Source organism: Ranitomeya imitator, chromosome 4, assembly GCF_032444005.1.
Source record: "Ranitomeya imitator isolate aRanImi1 chromosome 4, aRanImi1.pri, whole genome shotgun sequence".
In the NCBI taxonomy this organism is placed as follows: Eukaryota; Metazoa; Chordata; class Amphibia; order Anura; family Dendrobatidae; genus Ranitomeya; species Ranitomeya imitator.
The window spans coordinates 628,869,765-628,885,168 of NC_091285.1; positions in this window are offsets into that span (position 1 = coordinate 628,869,765).

Genomic DNA, 15,404 nt, shown 5'->3' on the forward strand with positions numbered 1-15,404 from the left:
ACAGGGATGTGATAGGCAAGTGTGTGTCTATGTTTGTAGGTGAGGGGGTATCATACTGTGTGGTGAGGGATCTGTGGAATTATGTGTCCAGTTCTGGGCACTACATTGATAAAAAAGACATTGAAAAACTGGAGCAAGTTCAGAGAAGAGCTACCAGGATGGTGAGCGGACTGCAAAGTGTGTCCTACAAGGAACGGTTAAAGAATCTGGGAATGTTTAGCTTGCAAAAAAGAAGACTTAATAGCTGTCTACAAATATCTGAAGGGATGTCACAGTGTAGAGGGATCATCCTTATTCTCATTTGCACACAGAAACACGAGAAGCAATGGGATGAAACTGAAAGGGAGAAGATACAGATTAGATATTAGAAAAAACTTTTTGACAGTGAGGGTGATCAATGAGTGGAACAGGCTGCCATAATAGGTGGCGAGTTCTCCTTCAATGGAAGTCATCAAACAGCGGCTGGACAGATATCTGTCTGAGATGGTTTAGTGAATCCTGCAGGAGGTTGGACACAATGAACCACATGGAAGGATCTTTCTGAATTCTATATGCGAGTAGAGTTATGTCTATCGAACAACCACACAAGGTGAGCCTGGCATTTACATGTTTTATCCACCAAAACATTTTCTGACATAGTAACCCAAATGAACACCTTTCTAATTGGTTCCCTTTATTGTCTTCCTTCTGGTATGGCATAAATCTCAGGGGCGGACATACCATTGGTGCAAGGACAGGAGCTTAAGAGGTAAAAGGCCACACCTACCTCCACAGCAGACGACTTTGTACATTATGATGAGCTATTGCAGAGCTGGGATAGGCGGTGTGAGGCAGTATTATTATTATACATTTTTATAACGCCATTCATTCCATGGTGCTTTACATGTGAAAAAGGGGGCATTACATTAAACATTAAACATGAGCAAAAAACAAGGCACACAGGTACATAAGGAGGGAGGACCCTGCCCGCGAGGGCTCACAGTCTGCAGGGGATGGTTGAGGAGACACTAGGGGAGAGTAGATCTGGTTGTGCGGCGGTTCAGTAGGTTGAGGATCACTGCAGGTTGTAGGCTTGTCGGAAGAAGTGAGTCTTCAGGTTCTATTTGAAGTTTTCTATGGTAGGCGAGAGTCTGATGTGTTGGGGTAGAGAGTTCCAGAGTATGGGGGAAGCACGGGAGAAGTCTTGGATGCGGTTGTGGAAGGAAGAAATGAGAGGTAAGTAGAGAAGGAGATCTTGAGAGGATCGTAGGTTGCGTGCAGGTAAGTACCCCGAGATGCGCATTGAGGCCGCTGCAGTGCATTGCAGTCACAGGCACAGGTGTGGTTGCAGTGCAAAATAAAAGTAGGTGTGGACCTGGTCAAGTTATTTGACCAAGGCAATATTTAGGAAAACCTGTTAAAGGCTTTTATTTTTGAAGCGAACTACAGGATAGTAGTGGGGCGGTTCGTTCCCTCCAACCAGGTCTTACAAGTGACCCATGGTCACAGATTCCATTTAAAAACCCTGCGGAAAAGGGTTGGGTGTGTCTGTCTTGGTTTGCCAACTGCAGAACAGGTGGCTCTGCAACATCCAGCTGGCGTGAAGTAACACAGAGCCAAGGGAATCCAAAACGCCTGGCATCCCTCAATGTGACACGGCGGTACAGTTTCCCATGATAACAGGTCTCGGATACAAGCGGTCTGGACGCCCCGACTGCAATCCAGAGGATACCATTTGTTTCCCAGTTGTGAGCTCCTTTGGACATTAAAGACTTTTGCTTTCAACTTTCCTGTGGACCTATCTGTTGCCCTGCACCAACCCCACTGCACTACAGGGGATAATGATAAAATGCTCTGCAAAGAATCTGAAACAAATCCAAAGTAATATACCATAATGTCTTTCACCACTGATGACTTTATAGGCGCAATAATCTGCATGCCTTTGGGAATTACTGTAGCATTGATTGGACTGCATAGTAATAAAGCATTGCTAGGTGCAGTTGTGAACTCTGGAAATAGAAGTTTGAGTAATGCTTTCTTATCCTTATCCTAATGAATCTCTCTATGGACGGCTCCTTGCTTACTCTGAACTCTCAAGAATCCTTGTGTTTCCTGTACTTAATTAAAATAACAAGAGCTTATATCCAGTGCCAGCAAAATAATGCCCCCAACAACACATTTCCTTTCTCCTGACCCTTCCCCCCCCACACACTGTGGAATGGAAACCTCCCACTCGTCTTCCAAACTCGCAGTCATTATGAATGATCCATGCTCAGCAGACATATGGAAGATCACGCAGTGTGCGGCCTGACAGGGGGGGACTTCAAAGATGTGGAGCTCCCGCTTATGTAACATAGTAACATAGTTAGTAAGGCCGAAAAAAGACATTTGTCCATCCAGTTCAGCCTATATTCCATCATAATAAATCCCCAGATCTACGTCCTTCTACAGAACCTAATAATTGTATGATACAATATTGTTCTGCTCCAGGAAGACATCCAGGCCTCTCTTGAACCCCTCGACTGAGTTCGCCATCACCACCTCCTCAGGCAAGCAATTCCAGATTCTCACTGCCCTAACAGTAAAGAATCCTCTTCTATGTTGGTGGAAAAACCTTCTCTCCTCCAGACGCAAAGAATGCCCCCTTGTGCCCGTCACCTTCCTTGGTATAAACAGATCCTCAGCGAGATATTTGTACTGTCCCCTTATATACTTATACATGGTTATTAGATCGCCCCTCAGTCGTCTTTTTTCTAGACTAAATAATCCTAATTTCGCTAATCTATCTGGGTATTAACATAGTAACATAGTAACATAGTTAGTAAGGCCGAAAAAAGACATTTGTCCATCCAGTTCAGCCTATATTCCATCATAATAAATCCCCAGATCTACGTCCTTTTACAGAACCTAATAATTGTATGATACAATATTGTTCTGCTCCAGGAAGACATCCAGGCCTCTCTTGAACCCCTCGACTGAGTTCGCCATCACCACCTCCTCAGGCAAGCAATTCCAGATTCTCACTGCCCTAACAGTAAAGAATCCTCTTCTATGTTGGTGGAAAAACCTTCTCTCCTCCAGACGCAAAGAATGCCCCCTTGTGCCCGTCACCTTCCTTGGTATAAACAGATCCTCAGCGAGATATTTGTATTGTCCCCTTATATACTTATACATGGTTATTAGATCGCCCCTCAGTCGTCTTTTTTCTAGACTAAATAATCCTAATTTCGCTAATCTATCTGGGTATTGTAGTTCTCCCATCCCCTTTATTAATTTTGTTGCCCTCCTTTGTACTCTCTCTAGTTCCATTATATCCTTCCTGAGCACCGGTGCCCAAAACTGGACACAGTACTCCATGTGCGGTCTAACTAGGGATTTGTACAGAGGCAGTATAATGCTCTCATCATGTGTATCCAGACCTCTTTTAATGCACCCCATGATCCTGTTTGCCTTGGCAGCTGCTGCCTGGCACTGGCTGCTCCAGGTAAGTTTATCATTAACTAGGATCCCCAAGTCCTTCTCCCTGTCAGATTTACCCAGTGGTTTCCCGTTCAGTGTGTAATGGTGATATTGATTCCCTCTTCCCATGTGTATAACCTTACATTTATCATTGTTAAACCTCATCTGCCACCTTTCAGCCCAAGTTTCCAACTTATCCAGATCCATCTGTAGCAGAATACTATCTTCTCTTGTATTAACTGCTTTACATAGTTTTGTATCATCTGCAAATATCGATATTTTACTGTGTAAACCTTCTACCAGATCATTAATGAATATGTTGAAGAGAACAGGTCCCAATACCGACCCCTGCGGTACCCCACTGGTCACAGCGACCCAGTTAGAGACTATACCATTTATAACCACCCTCTGCTTTCTATCACTAAGCCAGTTACTAACCCATTTACACACAATTTCCCCCAGACCAAGCATTCTCATTTTGTGCACCAACCTCTTGTGCGGCACGGTATCAAACGCTTTGGAAAAATCGAGATATACCACGTCCAATGACTCACCGTGGTCCAGTCTATAGCTTACCTCTTCATAAAAACTGATTAGATTGGTTTGACAGGAGCGATTTCTCATAAACCCATGCTGATATGGAGTTAAACCGTTATTCTCATTGAGATAATCCAGAATAACATCCCTCAGAAACCCTTCAAATATTTTACCAACAATAGAGGTTAGACTAACTGGCCTATAATTTCCAGGTTCACTTTTAGAGCCCTTTTTGAATATTGGCACCACATTTGCTATGCGCCAGTCCTGCGGAACAGACCCTGTCGCTATAGAGTCACTAAAAATAAGAAATAATGGTTTATCTATTACATTACTTAGTTCTCTTAGTACTCGTGGGTGTATGCCATCCGGACCCGGAGATTTATCTATTTTAATCTTATTTAGCCGGTTTCGCACCTCTTCTTGGGTTAGATTGGTGACCCTTAATATAGGGTTTTCATTGTTTCTTGGGATTTCACCTAGCATTTCATTTTCCACCGTGAATACCGTGGAGAAGAAGGTGTTTAATATGTTAGCTTTTTCCTCGTCATCTACAACCATTCTTTCCTCACTATTTTTTAAGGGGCCTACATTTTCAGTTTTTATTCTTTTACTATTGATATAGTTGAAGAACAGTTTGGGATTAGTTTTACTCTCCTTAGCAATGTGCTTCTCTGTTTCCTTTTTGGCAGCTTTAATTAGTTTTTTAGATAAAGTATTTTTCTCCCTATAGTTTTTTAGAGCTTCAATGGTGCCATCCTGCTTTAGTAGTGCAAATGCTTTCTTTTTACTGTTAATTGCCTGTCTTACTTCTTTGTTTAGCCACATTGGGTTTTTCCTATTTCTAGTCCTTTTATTCCCACAAGGTATAAACCGCTTACACTGCCTATTTAGGATGTTCTTAAACATTTCCCATTTATTATCTGTATTCTTATTTCTGAGGATATTGTCCCAGTCTACCAGATTAAGGGCATCTCTAAGCTGTTCAAATTTTGCCTTCCTAAAGTTCAATGTTTTTGTGACTCCCTGACAAGTCCCCCTAGTGAAAGACAGGTGAAACTGCACAATATTGTGGTCGCTATTTCCTAAATGCCCGACCACCTGCAGATTTGTTATTCTGTCAGGTCTATCACTTATCACTTATGGACATGACTAAGGGCCCCCTGTGCTGTATAAAGCAAGTGCATCTATAAATACTAAGAAATGGCCATGTAGCCTCTATCCATTCCATCTGTACATATGTAATTCTGTACACATAAAGGGCAATGTCTACTGGCTTGATTGAAGACTTGTATCGCGTCAGTGTTCTGATACATACTTTTAATGAATCATAGAATCATAAAATGGTAGAGTTGGAAGGGACCTCCTGGGTCATCTGGTTCAACCCCCTGCTCAAAGCAGGATTCACTAAATCATCCCAGACAGATGTCTGTCCAGCCTCTGTTTGAGACTTCCATGGAAAGAGAACTCACCACCTCTTGTGGCAGCCTGTTCCACTCATTGATCACCCTATCTAAAAGTTTTTCTAATACCTGTGTCTCCTCCCATTCAGTTTCATCCCATTGCTTCTAGTCTTTCCCTGTGCAAATGAGAATAAAGATGATCCTTCTACAAAGTGACAGCCCTTGAGATATTTGTAGACAGCTATTAAGTCTCCTCTCAGTCTTCTTTTTTGCAAGCTAAACATTCCCAAATCCTGTAACCGTTCTTCATAGGACAAGGTTTGCAGACCGGTCACCATTCTGGTCGCTCTTCTCTGAACTTGCTCTAGTTTGTTGATGTTTTTTTTCTTTTTTTGTGGTGCCCAAAACTGGACACAGTATTCCAGATGAGGTCTGACCAAAGAGAAGTATAGGGCAATAATGACTTTGCGTGATCTAGACTGTATGCTTCTGTTAATACATCCCAATTTGCATTTGCCCTTTTTGCTGTGGCATCACACTGCTGACTCAAGTTCATTTTCTGCTCTATTAGTATACCCAAGTCTTTTTCACATTTTCACATGTGCTGTTGCTTAGCCCTATTCCTCATATTCTGTATATGCTTTTTTAATTTTTATTGCCCAGATGTAGTACTTTGGATTTTTCCTTGTTAAAAACCATTCTGTTGGTTGCTGCCCACTGCTCCAGTTTATTTATATCTTTTTGAATCCTTTCTCTCTCTTCTCTAGTATTAGCTATCCCTCCTAGCTTTGTGTCATCGGCAAATTTAATCAGTTTACCCTCAATTCCTCCATCTAAATCATTGATAAAGATGTTGAACAATACAGGGCCCAGGACAGAACCCTATGGTGCCCCACTTGAGATATTCTTCCAACTGGATGTGCAGCCATTTACGACCACTCTTTGGGTCCGATCACTAAGCCAGTTATGAATCCACCTAACCGTTGCCTTGTCCATTCCATACTTAGTCATTTTTTCAATAAGAATGGTGTGAGATACTTTGTCAAATGCTTTGCTGAAGTCAAGATCTACTAGATCTACTACATTTCCCTGATCCACCCAGTCACTGATTCTGTCATAGAAGGAAATTAGGTTAGTCTGACATGACTTATTAGTTATTAGTTACAAACTCATGCTGACTCTGGGTAATCACTTCATTCTTAACCAGGTACTTACATTTATGTTGTTTAATAATTTGTTCAAAGATCTTTCCTGATATAGAAGTCAGACTCACCGGCCTATAGTTCCCTGGGGCCACCTTCTTCCCCTTTTTGAAGATAGGAACAACATTTGCTCTTCACCAGTCTTCTGGGACTTCTCCTGTTCAGAAAGAATTTTCAAATATTATGGAGAGTGGTTCAAAAATGTCTTCTGTTATCTCCTTCAGTACTCTGGGGTTTAATTCATCTGTACCTGGAGACTTGAATTAATTTATGTTATCTAAGAAACGTTACGTTAGCTAAGTAATGCACATGGATTTTGAATAAAGAAGCAAGAAGTAATCCTGGAGGATGGAGTGCCGATGTTTTCTTTAGTTCAGATTTGTCTTCATGCCTGCTCAGGCTGTTGAGCACTCAGGGTGTTAATCGTGAAGGTGTGGTGAGCTGTTTCGTTTCTTTGTGAAAGTAAAATTAAATGGTATCCCTCATAGTCCTGGGTAAGATACTGGGGAGGACATAGGTGCTGACCCTTTCACTGCCATCATCTGTACTACTCCAAATGAGTACGTTCTGATATCAATGCGGCTGAAGGCAGGAAAATAGACTGGGGAAAAGCAGAGACCTGGAAACCAATTACCTGGAATTTAGTATTTTTTTCTTACAGGAATGAAGACAAATTCCCTAATAAAGTGATTTGCAAAGTTTCATAACTTTTAATGATGGATAAAATTCTTTAAAAGAAAAAGTTTTAGTTACTCTTTAACCCCTTTACCCCCAAGGGTGGTTTGCACGTCAATGACCAGGCCAATTTTTACAATTCTGACCACTGTCCATTTATGAGGTTATAACTCTGGAACGCTTCAACGGATCCTGGTGATTCTGACATTGTTTTCTTGTGACATATTGTACTTCATGATAGTGGTAAAATTTCTTTAATATTACCTGCGTTTATTTGTGAAAAAAACAGAAATTTGGCGAAAATTTTGAAAATTTTGCAATTTTCCAACTTTGAATTTTTATGTAATTAAATCATAGAGATATGTCACACAAAATACTTAATAAGTAACATTTACCATATGTCTACTTTACATCAGCACAATTTTGGAGCCAAAATTTTTTTTTGTTAGGGAGTTATAAGGGTTAAAAGTTGACCAGCAATTTCTCATTTTTACAACACCATTTTTTTTTAGGGATCACATCTCATTTGAAGTCATTTTGAGGGGTCTATATGATTGAAAATACCCAAGTGTGACACCATTCTATAAACTGCACCCCTCAAGGTGTTCAAAACCACATTCAAGAAGTTTATTAACCCTTCAGGTGTTTCACAGGAATTTTTGGAATGTTTAAATAAAAATGAAAAATTAACTTTTTTTCACAAAAAAATTACTCTAGTTCCAATTTGTTTTATTTTACCAAGGGTAACAGGAAAAAATGTACCCCAAAAGTTGTTGTACAATTTGTCCTGAGTACGCCAATACCCCATATGTGGGGGTTAACCACTGTTTGGGCGCATGACAGAGCTCGGAAGCGAAGGAGGGCAATTTGACTTTTCAATGCAAAATTGACAGGAATTGAGATGGGACGCCATGTTGCATTTGGAGAGCCACTGCTGTGCCTAAACATTGAAACCCCCCACAAGTGACACCATTTAGGAAAGTAGACCCCCTAAGGAACTTATATGGATGTGTGGTGAGCACTTTGACCCACCAAAGGCTTCACAGAAGTTTATAATGCAGAGTCGTAAAAATAAAACAAAAATTTTTTCCCACAAAAATTATTTTTTAGCCCCCAGTTTTGTATTTTCCCGAGGGTAACAGGAGAAATTGGACCACAAAAGTTGTTGTCCAATTTGTCCTGAGTACGCTGATACCCCATATGTAGGGGGGGAACCACCGTTTGGGTGCATGGGAGGCCTCGGAAGGGAAGGAGCGCCATTTGGAATGCAGACTAAAGGTACCGTCACACTAGACGATATCGCTAGCGATCCGTGACGTTGCAGCGTCCTCGCTAGCGATATCGTCCAGTGTGACAGGCAGCAGCGATCAGGCCCCTGCTGTGCTGTCGCTGGTCGGGGAAGAAAGTCCAGAACTTTATTTGGTCGCTGGACTCCCCGCAGACATCGCTGAATCGGCGTGTGGGACACCGATTCAGCGATGTCTTCACTGGTAACCAGGGTAAACATCGGGTAACTAAGCGCAGGGCCGCGCTTAGTAACCCGATGTTTACCCTGGTTACCATCCTAAAAGTAAAAAAAACAAACACTACATACTTACCTACAGCCGTCTGTCCTCCAGCGCTGTGCTCTGCACTCCTCCTGTACTGGCTGTGAGCGTCGGTCAGCCGGAAAGCAGAGCGGTGACGTCACCGCTCTGCTTTCCGGCCGCTGTGCTCACAGCCAGTACAGGAGGAGTGCAGAGCACAGCGCTGGAGGACAGACGGCTGTAGGTAAGTATGTAGTGTTTGTTTTTTTTACTTTTAGGATGGTAACCAGGGTAAACATCGGGTTACTAAGCGCGGCCCTGCGCTTATTTACCCGATGTTTACCCTGGTTACCAGCATCGTTGGTCGCTGGAGAGCTGTCTGTGTGACAGCTCTCCAGCGACCAAACAGCGACGCTGCAGCGATCCGGATCGTTGTCGGTTTCGCTGCAGCGTCGCTAAGTGTGATGGTACCTTTAGATGGAATGGTCTGCAGGCGTCACATTGTGTTTGCAGAGCCCCTAATGTACCTAAACAGTAGAAACCCCCCACAAGTGACACCATTTTGGAAAGTAGACCCCCTAAGGAACTTATCTAGAAGTGTGGTGAGCACTTTGACCCACCAAGTGCTTCACAGAAGTTTATAATGCAGAACCGTAAAAATAAAAAATCATATTTTTCCACAAAAATTATCTTTTCGCCCCCAATTTTTTATTTTCCCAAAGGTATCAGGAGAAATTGGTCCCTAAATGTTGTTGTCCAATTTGTCCTGAGTACGCTGATACCCGATATGTGGGGGGGGAACCACCGTTTGAGCGCATGACAGAGCTCGGAAGGGAAGGAGCATCATTTGGAATGCAGACTTAGATGGATTGGTCTGCAGGCATCACATTGCGTTTGCAGAGCCCCTAATGTACCTAAACAGTAGAAACCCCCCACAAGTGACCCCATATTGGAAACTAGACCCCCCAAGGAACGTATATCGAGATGTGTTGTGAGAACTTTGAACCCCCAGTGTTTCACTACAGTTTATAACACAGAGTCGTGAAAATAAAAAATCTTTTTTTTTTCCCACAAAAATTATTTTTTAGCCCCCAGTTTTGTATTTTCCCAAGGGTAACAGGAGAAATTGGACCCCAAAAGTTGTTGTCCAATTTTTTCTGAGTACGCTGATACCCCATATGTGGGGGTAAACCCCTGTTTGGGCACACGGGAGAGCTCGGAAGGGAAGGAGCACTGTTTTACTTTTTCAACGCAGAATTGGCTGGAATTGAGATCGGACGCCATGTCGCGTTTGGAGAGCCCCTGATGTGCCTAAACAGTGGAAACCCCCCAATTAGAACTGAAACCCTAATCCAAACACACCCCTAACCCTAATCTCAACGGTAACCCTAACCACACCCCTAACCCTGACACACCCGTAACTCTAATCCCAACCCTAATCCCAACCGTAAATGTAATCCAAACCCTAACTTTAGCCCCAACCCTAACCCTAACTTTAGCCCCAACCCTAACTGTAACCCTAGCCCTAACCCTAGCCCTAACCCTAATGGGAAAATGGAAATAAATACATTTTTTTAATTTTTTTAATTTTTCCCTAACTAAAGGGGTGATGAAGGGGGGTTTGATTTACTTTTATAGCGGGTTTTTTAGCGGATTTTTATGATTGGGGGCCGTCAGACACTGAAAGACGTTTTTTATTGCAAAAAATATTTTTTGCGTTACCACATTTTGAGAGCTATAATTTTTCCATATTTGAGTCCACAGAGTCATGTGAGGTCTTGTTTTTTGCGGGACGAGTTAACGTTTTTATTTGTAACATTTTCGGGCACGTGATATTTTTTAATCGCTTTTTATACCGATTTTTGTGAGGCAGAATGACCGAAAACCAGCTATTCATGAACTTCTTTTGGGGAAGGCGTTTATACCGTTCCGCGTTTGGTAAAATTGATAAAGCAGTTTTATTCTTCGGGTCAGTACGATTACAGCGATACCTCATTTATATCATTTTTTTATGTTTTGGCGCTTTTATATGATAAAAACTATTTTATAGAAAAAATAATTATTTTTGCATCGCTTTATTCTGAGGACTATAACTTTTTTATTTTTTCGCTGATGATGGTGTATGGTGGTTTGTTTTTTGCGGGACAAGATGACGTTTTCAGCGGTATCATGGTTATTTATATCCGTCTTTTTGATCGCGTATTATTCCACTTTTTGTTTGGCGGTATGAGAATAAGGCTACTTTCACACTAGCGTCGTGCACTGCACGTCGCGATGCGACGTGCAGATGCAACGACGGTAGCGTTGTTTGTGCCGCACAATGGGTGCAGCCGATGCAGATTTTCATCGCCTCCGCTGCCCCATTGTGAGGTGCAGGGAGGTGGGAGCGGAGTTCCGGCCGCGCAAGTGCGGTCGGAAAAAGTGGTCCGTCGGCAGCAAAAAACGTTACATAGCGGTCCGCCACAACACGCCGCATGTGTGTCTAATGTTAATCTATGGGCTAAAAACGCATCCTGCAAACAACTTTGCAGGATGCGTTTTTCCCCATAAATGACGCATTGCGACGTATTGCAAAAAACGCCAGTGTGAAAGTAGCCTTTTTTTTTACGGTGTTCACTGAAGGGGTTAATTAGTGATATAGTTTTATAGGTGGGGTCGTTACGGATGCGGCGATACTAAATATGTGTACTTTTATTGTTTTTTTTTATTTAGATAAAGAAATGTATTTATAGGAACAATATTTTTTTTGGGGGGGGGCGGGGATTTTTTTTTACACATTGGAATATTTTTTTTTTTTACACTATAACATTGCCCGGGGGGGGGGGGGGGGGGGGGGAGCATCATGTTATAGTGTAAGATTGCTGATCTGACACTTTGCTGTGCACGGTGTCAGATCAGCGATCTGAGGTGCACAGATCCAGGCTTCACAGTGCCTGCTCTCAGCAGGCGCTGTGAAGCCACCTCCCTCCCTGCAGGACCCGGATGCCACGGCCATCTTGGATCCGGGCCTGCTACAGGGAGGGAGGTAAGGAGACCCTCGCAGCAACGCGATCACATCGCGTTGCTGCGGGGGTCTCAGGGAAGCCCGCAGGGAGCCCCCTCCCTGCGCGAAGCTTCCCTATACTGCCGGGGGTTAATGTGCCGGGGGCGGTCCGTGACTGCTCCTGGCACATAGTGCCGGATGTCAGCTGCGATAGGCAGCTGACACCCGGCCGCGCTCCCCCCGTGAGCGCGGCCGATCGCTATGACATACTATCCCGTCGAGGGTCATATAGGCCCAGGGCACCTCGACGGGATAGTACGTCTAAGGTCAGAGAGGGGTTAACTAATGATTTGTGGTGTGCTGGCGAAACACAACATACTTCGAAATTGTTTATGGGGCCACCTGCTCACGTTCAGTATTTGGTCAGTGTTTTACATCAGTATTTGTAGCCAAAACCAGGAGTGGGTGATAAATACACAAGTGATGACGTGTTTCTATTATACTTTTCCTCTGATTGTTCCTCTCCTGATTTTGGATTTACAAACACTGAGGAAAAATACTGACTGAAAACTGAACATGTGAACGTGGCCTAAAAGTCTCAATCACTTCAGGGATCAGGACACAGTGGTGAATAAATAAATCGGAGTAGCAGGTCTCTGTTGCATATGTTACAAAATGAGAGCGCCACTGGTGATCACATCCCACCATAAAGCCTTTGCCTTGCTGCAACGTACAAAAAATGGGGGCAATGGTGGCTCTGGCTGGGATTCAAGCTCAGTACCTTCCTCATACATACATACTATTCAGATTGCCTTTTTTTCTTTTGGTAATGTCATATATATTGGTACAGGAGAAATCTAGAAAAGGTTTCTAATTTTTTTTTTTTGTTTAGAATTTTGCTTCAAAGAGCGAACTACGAGTATGTGCACACAACGCCGGTGTACATGTCTAGATTTACAAGCAGAAGACACTACAGGAAAATGCTGCTGGTGTTTTTCCTGATGCCTCTTTTTTGCCGTCTTTTGAGTCTCTTTTTTTCAGCCGCTTTGCATCTGGCATATTTTTTTTTAACTTTTATACATGACACAATGGAGAATGGACCCCTCACTTCTTTTAACATCTTTGTGGCTTTCAAAGCCTAAAGCGGTTAAAAAAAAATTTAAAAAGACTGAACACATGTATCACTGATAACAGCCGGAGAGACCACGCAGATCCCACCGCTGCCACCAGTTTGTCAAGGATAACGGCAGAGAAATTGCGCAAATCCCACCGCTGCCACCAGTTTGTCAAGGATCACAGCAGGGAAATTGAGCAAATCCCACCGCTGCCACCAGTTTGTCAGGGTAAGGCAACTCTGCTTCCTCCATTTGTCATGGTAATTACGGAATTGACTGACGAGTGATGGACGAGGCCGCAACTGCTTCCACTACTTATTGAGGAACTCACAGTAAGGCCGGCGTCACACTAGGCGTAAGTAAATACGGTCCGTTTTTTACAGCCGTAATACGCAGTAATTGTCCCAAAACACTGTTCCGTATTCAATGCGAGGATGCGATTTTTATGCACAAATTTATCCGTGTGCCATCCGTATGGCTTCCGTACGGCGATTTTTTTCTCGCAGGCTTGCAAAATGGACATATGGATCCATCGGCTCAGATATTCTTAAAAACATATATACAGTTATATATATATATATATATATATATATATATATATATATATATATATATATATATATTGTGGGAATATAGCTCATCAGGGATCTCTGCTTTGGCCCAAGCAGGTGGCTATGGAGTCACAACGAACAATAGCAGGCTAGCAAGTTCCACACAGGTATGTGTCAGGTGTATTTATTGTACACATTTTCCGTACAATGTTACACGTGCCAAACATGAAATAAAATGTCTAAGGCCGTCTGGCCACTAACTAACAACAAGATACTAACTACAAAATAAACCTATACAACAAGAAAGAAGTTTGTGCAACCTTACTGTGTCAGCTCCCAGACCAGCAGATGAGAGACTGAGATCCCAGCAGTTCCTTGATTATATCAGCTGAAGCAAAAGCTGGATCGTATGTGGAAGGGAAGCACCAGAGCTTTCAGGCTGATCACTAAAGAAACCAGGACCGGATTACAGAGAAATAAACAGCTTCACAATCAATACCGTGATACATATGAAATGAAACGGGGAGAAACATATCTGTTTTCTAGTACTTCTCCCCTTGGCACCTCACATACCCCCTTCCTTTGTTCGAGCCTGTAGGGTCGGACACGATGAGTCACTAAGCAGTGTGTTCTGGATAACGCATCTGCATTCCCATGCGCTGCGCCTGCCCTGTGCTCAACGGAAAAGTTAAAAGGTTGTAATGCCAAGAACCAGCGTGTCACCCTCGCATTGCCCTCTTTTGCGCGGGACATCCATGTTAGGGGTGAATGGTCCGTTACTAGCCTAAATTGGCGACCTAGTAAATAATAGCGTAAGGTGAATAGGGCCCATTTCACAGCCAGGGCTTCGCGCTCAACCACGCTATAATTCTTTTCTGCCCTGGTAAGCTTCCTACTCAGATAGCTTACTGGGTGTTCCTCGCCATTCACTTCCTGTGACAACACTGCACCGAGGCCGACACCAGAGGCGTCCGTTTGGACAATAAACTCCCGTTTAAAGTCAGGGGCAACCAACACTGGTTGGTCACAGAGGACCGTTTTCAAATACTGAAAGGCCTTCTCTGCTTCTGCGTTCCACTTTATTGTGATAGATTTTGAGCCCTTGGTAAGCTCTGTGAGAGGGGCCGCGATGGTGGCAAAATTTTTAATGAAGCGCCTATAATAGCCAACGATCCCTAAAAAGGCTCCGACCTGTTTTTTGTTGACCGGTCGTGGCCAATTCTGAATAGCGTCCACTTTATTGGTCTGTGGCTTTACGACTCCTCGCCCTATGCTATATCCCAGATAGCGAGCCTCTTCCAATCCCAAGGTACATTTCTTAGGATTGGCAGTTAACCCAGCAGTTTTTATTGAGTCTAAGACGGCTTGTACTTTTGACAAATGTGTGTCCCAGTCATCACTAAAGACAATGATATCGTCCAAGTATGCGGACGCATACCGGACGTGGGGTTTAAGGACAATATCTATTAGACGTTGGAAGGTGGCTGCAGCACCATGCAACCCAAATGGCATATCACGGTACTGGAACAGTCCCTGGGGCGTTACAAAGGCCGTTTTCTCTTTGGCTGAATCCATGAGGGGAATCTGCCAATAACCTTTTGTTAAGTCGATAGTAGATATGTACCTGGCCGAACCCAGTCTCTCTATAAGTTCATCAACTCTCGGCATCGGGTAGGCATCGAATTTTGATACCTCATTTAATTTCCGAAAATCATTACAAAACCTAATAGTCCCATCGGGTTTGGGCACTAGCACGATTGGGCTAGCCCAATCACTCCGGGACTCTTCAATGACTCCAAGTTCTAACATTTTCTCGACTTCCTGGGCAATGGCTTGTCTCCGAGCCTCCGGAATTCGATATGGTTTTAGTCGTACACGGACCTGTGGATCAGTAACAATGTCGTGTTTAATTAAGTGAGTACGACCAGGAAGCTCTGAAAAAACCTCTGCGTTTTTCTGTATAAATTCCTTAGT